Source organism: Rutidosis leptorrhynchoides, chromosome 2, assembly GCF_046630445.1.
Source record: "Rutidosis leptorrhynchoides isolate AG116_Rl617_1_P2 chromosome 2, CSIRO_AGI_Rlap_v1, whole genome shotgun sequence".
Taxonomy (NCBI): Eukaryota; Viridiplantae; Streptophyta; class Magnoliopsida; order Asterales; family Asteraceae; genus Rutidosis; species Rutidosis leptorrhynchoides.
The window spans coordinates 409,033,772-409,045,784 of record NC_092334.1 but is presented as its reverse complement, the minus strand read 5'-3'; positions in this window follow the sequence as shown (position 1 = coordinate 409,045,784).

Here is a 12,013-nt window from a genome sequence, read left to right as displayed (position 1 = left end):
TATTGTTATTTTATTTAATTAGTATTATTAACATAAAAATGGACATATATAAATAGATTGATATATTATTAATACTAAAATTATTATAATTTGTAATATTATTAGTATTTCAATAGTATTAATATTAGTTTTATTATTAGTATTAATATTTATAACATTAACCATAATAAATTTACAAACTACGTATATATCATCAAAAATATAAACAGATATATATATAATACATATATACTAATACAAATGTATAAACAGATATATAGTTATATAATACAAAAATATGTAGAATATATATGTATATACGAAAAACAGAATACATATATATATATATACATATAGATATATATATATATATATATATATATATATATATATATATATATATATATATATATATATATATATATATATATGTATATATACAGAATATATGTATATAAATATGCCAAGGACGTAATCTGTTTCCCATTGTTTTCAAACTATTGTAAATTGCTAATCCTGTCTGTGAGATTTGTACTACAAGAATCTTAATCCAAAACACAAACAAACAATTTCAGTTAACAATCGTGATCTGCATATAGTTCTGTATATTTTTTTTATTTATTTCTTTTCTTCCTGTTTTCATTTGTTTGAGGGTATATGCCGACATCCACAAAGGCATTATAAATCAATTAGTTCCAGATATTAAGCATCCTTCAATATCAACTACCATTATCAATTATATCTACAAGGTTGAAAATAAAACAGAATTTTTTTTTAAAAGAACACAGACCCGACGGCCCTGTTCTTGATAGTTTAATTCAACATTCAATTTTTTAAGAATTTTAAAAATCTATAAATGGTGTTGTGTTGGAAATCACCCACATAAACAATCTGTAAATTTCCAGCTCTCAAATTCTTCTATTGAATTTAAATTTTAAGGTCAAAGTTTGTTCTTCAAAGTCAAACAGAGGCGTTTATCATGAAATTCGAACTCTAGTTAAAGTCTTAGGATCAATTCGTGATTTAGAAAGGTTATAGAAGGGATTTACTACTTATTTCATGTTGGAAATTTCATCCAAAATTTCCAAAATTTAAAATCACCGATTGAGTTCATGTATATGTTTTTTTGTCGCAGCTTCTGCTGCTGTTGTTTTTTTTATTTATTTAAATTTTTTTTATCCACTCTAGTTGTATTTTGATTCATATAAGAGCCTAAATCAAGATGATAATTAATCGTGATTGGTTAGTATATGTTTCTGTCGATTGAGTTTTGGGAAGAAGAAGAAAAATGGGAACGGTTGCTTACAAGTTATATATATTAAGAACTGGGTTATAATCAGAAAATGAGCAATAGCTCAATGGTTAAGGGTTATGTCGGATTAGCTTGAGGTCTCGGGTTTGACTCTGGTTGTGAACACTTCTTTTTGGGAAAATATTAGGAGGTAGCCTTTCATTTTTATTATTATTATCCTTTTTGTTATTATTGTTATTATTATTATTATTATTAAGTATTAGTATTGTTGTTAATATTAAGTATTAAGAATATTATTGTTATTATTATTATCATTTGTATTAGTATTAGTATAAGTATATATAATTGTTATTATTTTTAGTATTATTATCATTTTTAGGGTTATGATTATCACTATTAATTAATGTTATTACTACAAGGATTATAATTATTAATACTATTATTACCACTAATATAGTATTAGGATAAAAATTTCATCTATTACGATTATAAACACAAATAAGAATATTATTATTATTATCACTCACAGGTGTATTATTATTATCATGATTAAGATCATTGTTATTATCATTATTATAAAAATAATACAAGCTATCATTATTTTCATTAATATTAGTATTAGTAACACTTTTGTAACTATTAGTATTTTTATTAATAATATTAATATTATTATTATTAATATTATCATTTTTAATAAGGTTATTATCATGATTATTAGTAAATCAGTAATCTCAACACTATCATTTTAATCAGATAAATATTTTGTACATAAAATATACTTATTACGTAAACTATAGTTATATTAAAATCTCACATAACCATATATATCAAACTTACTAATATTATTTATATAAATACTTACAAATAACAAACTATCAATTTTAACATTTAAACAAGTATGGATATATTAATATAACTATATAAATAACAACTATTTTGAATATAAACACAAATTAAATATATAATATATAAATTAAGATATAATAAATTGTTCGATTACGAATATACGTTTTAATATATATATATATATAAATGATATAGGTTCGTGAATCCGAGGCCAACCCTATACTTGTTCAATGTCGTTCTATGTATTTTCACTACAAAATACAGTATGGTGAGTTTCATTTGCTCCCTTTTTAATTGCTTTTGCAATATATATTTTTGGGCTGAGAATACATGCGCTGTTTTATAAATGTTTTACGAAATAGGCACAAGTACTAAAACTAATTCTATGTGGGTTTAAACCAGAAATATACCCTTAGCTTGGTAACATTAAACTACTTGTCTATGTACGGTAGGCACGAATCCTAAAGATAGATCTATCGGGCCTGACAAACCCCATCGTGACTAAGGGATGCTTTAGTACTTCGAGGTTATTTTAAACACACCTGATCTGGTGTACTTCAGAGGGTAAAACATGAACTTTAAGGCTTGTTACCGGGTGCCTACAACTTATAGAGTACTTTTATACACTTGCGAGTGTACATATATTTATAAACGGAAATCTTGTGGTCTATTAATATACTGAAATGATTGTTATGATAAACCTATGAACTCACCAACCTTTTGGTTGACACTTTTAAGCATGTTTATTCTCAGGTATTAAAGAAATCTTTCGCTGTGCATTTGCTCATTCTAAAGATATTATATGAAGTCGTACATGGCATATTTAGATCAGTACCTCGCAATGAGACCAGATGTTGATGACTTCGTCTAGGTGGATTAGGACGGGACTTGACAGGTGGTATCAGAGCGGTGGTCGTAGCGAACCAGGTCTTGCATTAGTGTGTCTAACAGGTAATTATTAGGATGCATTAGTGAGTCTGGACTTCGACCTAGTAGTTGTTAGGTTATATTAATAAGTCTAGACTTGAACCTGGTCTGCATGTCAAAAGTTTTTGCTAACCACCATTTGTCAAAAAATATCTACTTATCATTGTCAGTCTCAACGCGTCTTATTGCAATTATTGCATAGGTGGTGTACAGACGAATTCATATCTTATCACATTAAATCTTGTCTGACACGTTTCCTTAATTTCCTCCGTAATCTACGGAATCTTCTGTACTATAGATAGGTATTCTATGTAATTAGAATATCATTTGATATCCGAAACTCATTTCATATCGAAAACCCTTTACCTATCCCTTTACTCAATCATACGAAATGAAACTCACCACTAGTACAAATTCCGCGGATTCCGACAACTATCCCAATATGGATGTTCACCTAAGCTCCGAAAGCACTGTCACCAGAATGAATCAATCAATCAGCCATCCCCAATTCATCTGATGGGTTCGTAGCCTACTTAGTCATTGAAGACAAGAAGAAGGTGATCCTTTTCATCCACCACATTGCCCTCTTGGCGAAGAATCTGAAGCACTTACCGGCGAACCTATCCGAAACACCATTTTCTCTCTCATTTCCAGAGTATCTCGTCACGATTATATACTATACCAAATTCTAGATCATATTTATCCGCTCGTCCGAACCGAAAATCACCCCGGTGTAATAGAAGAAGTCAACGAGCTTCCTGCTCGGGTAGTGGCTTTGAAGAATATGATGCAAAGGTTACAAACACCAGCATCAGCACCAGCAGCATAATCAGTACCACCATCATCAACGCCAACAGTACTATTACCACTACCAACAACAACCGCATCGTAAACCTCAACTTCACAATCTGTCACACGAACATCAACGTCATACGCACCATAGATACCAAGGAGTACCAACAACAATTAACGATGAAGTATTGATTTATAACTTCATTAATATTCTGCGAAGAGATTACTTATTCTAGCTCAAACTGAAAAGCAAATGAGATTAATATCATATTAACTCATTAAATCCATGATTACATCTGAAGAAAATATATATGCAAGTATATTTTCATCAATATTGTAATTAAGAATTCTTTTGTACAAACTGTTAATGGTGAAAATATTTTAACGGGTAGGTAATACCCGAGGAATATTTAAATTTCACCTTAATAAGTACACTGTACATTCTTTCAAATCTAATTCAACAGTCATTTACTATCCTATTTACAACCACTGATATACGTATCCGTTTACCGCATAATAACCATTTTCATTCAATTTCATATTTGGATTTTGACCTATCAGCATCCAACAAGTGGCCTAATGAAGAAAACATTGGACAAAATAAAATTTGTTAGAAACAAACGATTTAATTATGAGAAGAATTTTAATAAGAATCCACGCTAACTGCTCCTAGCTAACTGTTCCTAGCTAACTGATTACATTTTATTTATCGCGATTTATTTATCGCAATTTATATTCTCGCAATTTTGTTTATCGTCATTTAATTTCTGTTATTTATTTTACGCACTTTAAATATCGGGACACGTATACAAGGTTTTGACATATCATATCGACGCATCTATATATATTATTTGGAATAACCATAGACACTCTATATGTAGTAATGTTGGAGTTATCTTTACAGGGTTGAGGTTGATTCTACAATAATATATATAGTTTGAGTTGTGATCGAGTCCGAGACATGTACACGGGTCACGATATTTATTAATTAATTCGAATATTATATATTAAGCTATATATGAATTATTGGACTGTTAAATGTGGACTATCGACTGTGGACTAATGACATTGGACAATTAAAATGAATTAAAATATTGATTATAACTTATGAAACTAAACATCTCTTCAAGTTTGCCACTTGATTTCATCATAAACCTCATTTGTATCTTGACAATTACAATCTTCGTTCAAACCTTTCATGATTCTTGAAAACACCTCAATCGAGAGGATGAACCAACCGCACTTCATCTACAGAAGAAAATATTGATGCATATAGTTATGCACCTGAAAACACTCGAAACCTGAGTAAACGTTTAAAACGTATCCGTGCTTGCTCCTTTGACGTTGTTATTACCTAAAATAACTTTGCAATTCTTTTCCAAAGTAGTCAATTTTGTCACAGCTCCAACAAATCAACTTCGACCTTCCATTCGGATAAGCCTTATTATAACTTCGATACAAAAGCTTGCCGTTCGTTATCGTTATCGAAAAACCATTTATATTTCACCACATTAGTAATAAGCTTATCAGCAACTTCGTTTCTCATCGGCTAAAGTTTCTCCAAAAAACCATTATAACTGTTCATTGAAACCCTATCATATACTCATCCGCATCTGGTAACGAGAATTATCATACCAATTACCGAGAATCAACAATCAGTATTTTGAATCTCGCAACATTACTATGTCAACAGTTATATGTATACATATAACATCTAACTCTTAAAATTTTGATAATCCATTCTGAAATTCTGAAAAGCACCCAGCCTACGAATTAATACTCGAAGTGTTAAAAAAAAAACTCAAAAAAGTTAGAACTGGAAAACGGATTGAGTAAACCATGAAGGAGGCTGTGGACAAGTCATAAAGACTAAACCTGCCTTCAAAGAATCCTGATGATTCTGTTTCTGATGAAATCTTTAGCGAATACCTTGCTTCTGACTCCAAACTCTTGCGGACAAATTTTCTTCACCATTCTTCGATATTAGAAATTCCAAGATATCATCGTAGATTTCAATATAAATATCCTCTATATTTCTAAAGATATTTTCATAACTATTCTTATCTGAGATCATTAATCTCTTCGTGATTAATGTATTACATCATATAGAAACTGTTAGTTTCTATATTCTGTAAACTTTCGAGCTTAAAATATGAATGTTATTGAAGTAATGTTGGGAACTGATGCATGAGTTAGTATAATATAATGACACTTGATCAACGTGATTATATTACAGTAAGTCATGCTGAGTTTCTAAATAGAACGTGATGATTCACAGATTATAATGTCATCATGTGCCATGTTACACAACTCTTACATTCTATCTAATCTATAAACATATCAAGAACATACTTTCTTGATAGTCCTATCTTTTCTCTTGAATTTTGGTAATCTAACCAATCAAGATCGTGCCATTACCATTTCCTTTTAGAACATTAATCATGTTCATTTTGAATTTCATATCTACAAATACTGGACGATTATTCGCTTGACTTAAAGTCGGGAAGAGAAAACAAAAGTATGAAACTCCAAAATATAAGGGGGAATATAAAGCTTGATAATAACACATAAATTACAAACCGTGTATATCAACGTTTATCGCGACATAAAGACACGGGAAAATTAAAAACATTATAACCCCAAGGTAATAGTAAAAGTAAATAAAATCCTCCGGTGGTAGATGAAAAAGAAGAATGACAAATATGAAAGATAGGAGTATAGCAAGGATCAGGACTGGATGAAGCATATTGACGAATACTTTAAAATATGAGTTGAGGAAGAAAGAATAGAAGGAGTGAGTCTTAAAGAAACGAAAGGGGGTGGATTTATAGTAAAAGATCCGACAGAGCAATCAAAATAGAGGATCGCATTTAAAGCGGATTCTAATTTCCTTGATTATCGAAGAATCAAATTTCATTATGAAGATTTTCCCTAAATCTCTTGAACTTGGGAATCAATCCTATCTACATCAAAAGATATGGCGAATCTATACCTACTCATTTCACCATTTGGTGATAGCTTCACTCGTACTCTTCATATAATCAAATTGTTTTATCCATATCACTCAATGATGATAAAACTCTATTTATCAACTCATAATTGTCATAATAACATTCACATCGTTAGCCGTGACGACCTCTATCAAATTTCGGGGACGATATTTCTTTAACGGGTAGGTACTGTGACGACCCGAAAATTTTCGACCAAATTTAAACTTAAACTTTATATGTCTACGAGACGATAAGCAAAGCCTGTTATGTTGAGTCTTGAAAATTTTGGAGCTATGTTCATGTATTCAATTAACCTTCGACCATTGCCAACGATTCACGAACAATTAGTTACAAATAAATATATATAAGTATATAAATAAGTGTGTATACATATAAATATAATTGTATATATAATAATTTGAATTAATAAAATGCACCTTAATCAATTAAGAATTAGAAAATGTAAAATAATATTTAGAATTATTAAGATGTTATCAAAAGGAATATATATATATATATATATATATATATATATATATATATATATATATATATATATATATATATATATATATAAAATCCATGTTGTGTATTAAACATTTAGTGTAAGTATATATATTACATAATTAATAATATGCAATAATAATATTTAATATAATAAGTTTAATTATAATTAAATTATAGTTGTTATCGTAATATTATTGTTATTTTTTTAATTAGTGTTATTAACATAAAAATGGACATATATAAATAGATTGATATACTATTAATACTAAAATTATTATAATTTGTAATATTATTAGTATTTCAATAGTATTAATATTAGTTTTATTATTAGTATTAATATTTATAACATTAACCATAATAAATTTACAAACTACGTATATATCATCAAAAATATAAACAGATATATATATAATACATATATACTAATACAAATGTATAAACAGATATATAGTTATATAATATGAAAATATGTAGAATATATATGTATATACGAAAAACAGAATACATATATATATATATATATATATATATATATATATATATATATATATATATATATATATATATATATATATATATATATATATATATATATATATATATATATAATTATATAAATACAGAATATATGTATATAAATATGCCAAGGACGTAATCTGTTTCCTATTGTTTTCAAACTATTGTAAATTGCTAATCCTGTCTGTGAGATTTGTACTACAAGAATCTTAATCCAAAACACAAACAAACAATTTCAGTTAACAATCGTGATCTGCATATAGTTCTGTATATTTTATTTATTTATTTCTTTTCTTCCAGTTTTCGTTTGTCTGAGGGAATATGCCGACATCCACAAAGGCATTATAAATCAATTAGTTCCAGATATTAAGCATCCTTCAATATCAACTACCATTATCAATTATATCTACAAGGTTGAAAATAAAGCAGAATTTTTTTTTTAAAAGAACACAGACCCGACGGCCCTGTTCTTGATAGTTTAATTCAACATTCAATTTTGTAAGAATTTTCAAAATCTATAAATGGTGTTGTGTTGGAAATCACCCACATAAACAATCTGTAAATTTCTAGCTCTCAAATTCTTCTATTGAATTTAAATTTTAAGGTCAAAGTTTGTTCTTCAAAGTCAAACAGAGGCGTTTATCATGAAATTCGAACTCTAGTTAAAGTCTTAGGATCAATTCGTGATTTAGAAAGTTTATAGAAGGGATTTACTACTTATTTCATGTTGGAAATTTCATCCAAAACTGTCCAAAATTTAAAATCACCGATTGAGTTCATGTATATGTTTTTTTTTTGTCGGAGCTTCTGCTGCTGTTGTTTGTTTATTTATTTATTTATTTTTTTATCCACTCTAGTTGTATTTTGATTCATATAAGAGCCTAAATCAAGATGATAATTAATCGTGATTGGTTAGTATATGTTTCTGTCGATTGAGTTTTGGGAAGAAGAAGAAAAATGGGAACGGTTGCTTACAAGTTATATATATTAAGAACTGGGTTATAATCAGAAAATGAGCAATAGCTCAATGGTTAAGGGTTATGTCGGATTAGCTTGAGGTCTCGGGTTCGACTCTGGTTGTGAACACTTCTTTTTGGGAAAATATTAGGAGGTAGCCTTTCATTTTTATTATTATCCTTTTTGTTATTATTGTTATTATTATTATTATTAAGTATTAGTATTGTTGTTAATATTAAGTATTAAGAATATTATTGTTATTATTATTATCATTTGTATTAGTATTAGTATAAGTATATATAATTGTTATTATTTTTAGTATTATTATCATTTTTAGGGTTATGATTATCACTATTAATTAATGTTATTACTACAAGGATTATAATTATTAATACTATTATTACCACTAATATAGTATTAGGATAAAATTTTCATCTATTACGATTATAAACACAAATAAGAATATTATTATTATTATCACTCACAGGTGTATTATTATTATCATGATTAAGATCATTGTTATTATCATTATTATAAAAATAATACAAGCTATCATTATTTTCATTAATATTAGTATTAGTAACACTTTTGTAACTATTAGTATTTTTATTAATAATATTAATATTATTATTATTAATATTATCATTTTTAATAAGGTTATTATCATGATTATTAGTAAATCAGTAATCTCAACACTATCATTTTAATCAGATAAATATTTTGTACATAAAATATACTTATTACGTAAACTATAGTTATATTAAAATCTCACATAACCATATATATCAAACTTAGTAATATTATTTATATAAATACTTACAAATAACAAACTATCAATTTTAACATTTAAACAAGTATGGATATATTAATATAACTATATAAATAACAACTATTTTGAATATAAACACAAATTAAATATATTATATATAAATTAAGATATAATAAATTGTTCGATTACGAATATACATTTTAATATATATATACAAATGATATAGGTTCGTGAATCCGAGGCCAACCCTATACTTGTTCAATGTCGTTCTATGTATTTTCACTATAAAATACAGTATGGTGAGTTTCATTTGCTCCCTTTTTAATTGCTTTTGCAATATATATTTTTGGGCTGAGAATACATGCGCTGTTTTATAAATGTTTTACGAAATAGGCACAAGTACTAAAACTAATTCTATGTGGGTTTAAACCAGAAATATACCCTTAGCTTGGTAACATTAAACTACTTGTCTATGTACGGTAGGCGCGAATCCTAAAGATAGATCTATCGGGCCCGACAAACCCCATCCTGACTATGGGATGCTTTAGTACTTTGAGGTTATTTTAAACACACCTGATCTGGTGTACTTCAGAGGGTAAAACATGAACGTTAAGGCTTGTTACCGGGTGCCTACAACTTATAGAGTACTTTTATACACTTGCGAGTGTACATATATTTATAAACTGAAATCTTGTGGTCTATTAATATACTGAAATGATTGTTATGATAAACCTATGAACTCACCAGCCTTTTGGTTGACACTTTTAAGCATGTTTATTCTCAGGTATGAAAGAAATCTTCCGTTGTGCATTTGCTCATTCTAAAGATATTATATGAAGTCGTACATGGCATATTTAGATCAGTACCTCGCAATGGGATCAGATGTTGATGACTTCGTCCAGGTGGATTAGGACGGGTCTTGACATTATGATACTATTTGGGTAATAGTCGATCGTCTCTCCAAGTCAGCACACTTTCTGCCAATGAGAGAAGATAATAAAATGGAGAAGTTGGCGAGATTATACTGGAAGGAAGTTGTCTCTAGACATGGAATACCAATCTCTATTATCTCTGATAGAGATGGTAGATTTGTTTTAAGGTTTTGGCAGACATTACAACAAGCATTGGGAACTCGTCTAGACATAAGTACTGCCTATCATCCACAAACCGATGGGCAGAGCAAAAGGACGATACAGACTCTTGAAGACATGTTACGAGCATGTGTAATTGATTTTGGAAACGGTTGGGATCATTAGCAGAATTTTCCTACAACAACAGTTATCACTCGAGTATCAAAATGGCACCGTTCGAAGTATTTTATGGTAGAAAGTGCAGATCTCCAATTTGTTGGATTGAATTGGGGGATAGACAGATTACGGGTCCGGAGATAATCCAAGAAACTACAGAGAAAATCATCCAAATTCAACAACGGTTGAAAACTGCTCAGAGTCGACAAAAGAGCTACGCGGACCTTAAAAGGAAAGATATAGAATTTGAAATTGGAGAGATGGTCATGCTTAAGTTTTCGCCTTGGAAAGGCGTTGTTTGATTTGGTAAACGGGGGAAACTAAATCCAAGATACATTGGACCATTCAAGATTTTAGATCGTGTCGGACTAGTAGCCTACCGACTTGAATTACCTCAACAACTCGCCAATGTACATAATACCTTTCACGTCTCGAATCTGAAGAAGTGCTTAGCTAAAGAAGATCTCACTATTCCTTTAGACGAAATTAAAATCAATAAAAAACTGCAATTCATTAAAGAACCCGTCGAGATAATGGATCGTGAGGTTAAAAAGCTCAAGCAAAATAAGATACCGATCATCAAGGTTCGATGGAATGCTCGTAGGGGACCCGAGTTCACCTGGGAGCGTGAAGATCAAATGAAGCTGAAATACCCGTACCTATTTCCAGAAGATTCGTCAACACCTTCAACAACTTAAAATTTCGGGACGAAATTTATTTAACGGGCAGGTACTGTAGTGACCCAAACTTTTCTATATATATATATATATATATATATATATATATATATATATATATATATATATATATATATATATATATATATAATGAAGTTGGTATATTTACATGATTAAATGTTTTCAACATGTTAAGCAATCAAACTTGTTAAGACTTGATTATTTGAAATGAGTTTCATGTAGACAATTGACCATCCAAGTTGACCGGCTATTCACGAACGTTAAAACTTGTAAAAATTATATGATGTTATATATATATATATATATATATATATATATATATATATATATATATAGTTAACATGATATTATGATAAGAAAGTATCTCACTAGGTATATTAATAATGAATTATATACATAAAATGAGACTATTGAATTAAGAAACTCGAAACGATATATATAACGATTATCATTATAACAACGTCTTACTAAATACATATGAATCATATTAAGATATTGATACACTATGTTTAAATATGATAAATGATAAGTAA